Genomic DNA, 1,397 nt, shown 5'->3' with positions numbered 1-1,397 from the left:
GGTTTGCAGGCTAGCCTTGGGATTCAGTTCTCTTTTGTTGGCTGAGCCGCTGCACCTCTCTTTATTCATATTTTCAAGGCAGCACAAACGCAGCAGTGAACGTTCTCTAATTGCACTCACTCCCTTCCTGCAGTACGCCTGCTCCTTCTGAGCTCCACGGGCTGCTTCCATACGCAGCTCGTGTGGGGAAGGGCTGGTGGCAGCTGCAAGTTGGTGTGTGACACATTGAGTAGTCATATTTCTCTTCTCTGTGGCCCTCCAAAGCCCTTTCCAACATAACTTTTCCCCATCTGTTCTCGTTTGCACTGCATAATAGGGGACAGGTTTTGGAACTTGGGATTCAAAAAAAAAAAACATTAAGAGAAAATAAAAAATGAGATGGAATCTGAGTAGAAGGAAACTCACTGGCTTCCCAGCCCCCTTTCTCAATTGCTGGGATCATTACCAGAGTATCAAATCGATCAAGTTTGTAGTCTAGTTGATTTCCTTTATGTGGAAGTAAGGAAATGAGAGAGAGAGAGAGAGAGAGAGAGAGAGAGAGAGAGAGAGAGAGAGAGAGAGAGAGAGAGTTCTCAAATTGCTTTCGATTGTCTGCATAGCAATAAGACAGGCAAGCATGGCCACATGGCCAAGCCTGGACACATTCAGCATTGCCCATAACCTGGCTTTGTTTCTTCATGTTTGTTCAGCTTCTTCACTAAGTGCACTAATTGCTGAGAGCCCCGGGTTCCTCCTCTCCACGATGGATGCCAGGTGGGAAGTTTAGAATATCTAGAACCATCTTCAGAAACACCACAAACATACACCTCTGTGTTCTGCATGATCTGGGAAAACAGGTGAACACATTTTACTGCAATATATTTCTTCTGTACATTGTGGGGGTGGGTTGGGGGGGAGGGGGGAGAGCCTGCCAGGGGCACAACATACTCCCAGTTTCACAGAAATCTTTGCTTAGGCTGAAGCTAATGTAGGCATTTAAGTTGGAAGCGTGAACACATTCAGGGAAGACTATTCAGTAAACAACAAACACGAATATGACAAAACAAAAAGAGCACGAGGAAGTCTGCTTAGGAAGCAATTAGGGGCAGGGGATGCAGCTCAGTTGGTAGAGTGCTTATCTGGGATGTGCAAAGTCTATCCCACTACATGTCCACTATATAAAGCCACACATGCTGGGGGATGTCCGCAATCCCAGCTTGGGAAGTGGAGGTAGGGGACTGGGAGTAAAAGGTCATCCTGGATGACGTAGCAAGCTGGAGGCTAGCCTTGGGGGCGACATGAGCCGAGTGGTGTTTCTTTCATCCTTTCCTTATGATGGTCCTTAGGAAAGTTTTATTACTGTATCAGCCACAAGTTCCTACTGTGGCATTAGTCATAGACCTCAGGTCATTGGCTCA

Source organism: Acomys minous (assembly GCF_964271855.1).
Source record: "Acomys minous genome assembly, chromosome: 10".
Lineage (NCBI taxonomy): Eukaryota > Metazoa > Chordata > Mammalia > Rodentia > Muridae > Acomys > Acomys minous.
The sequence above is the reverse complement of the archived record's forward strand: the minus strand, read 5'-3'. Positions refer to the sequence as shown.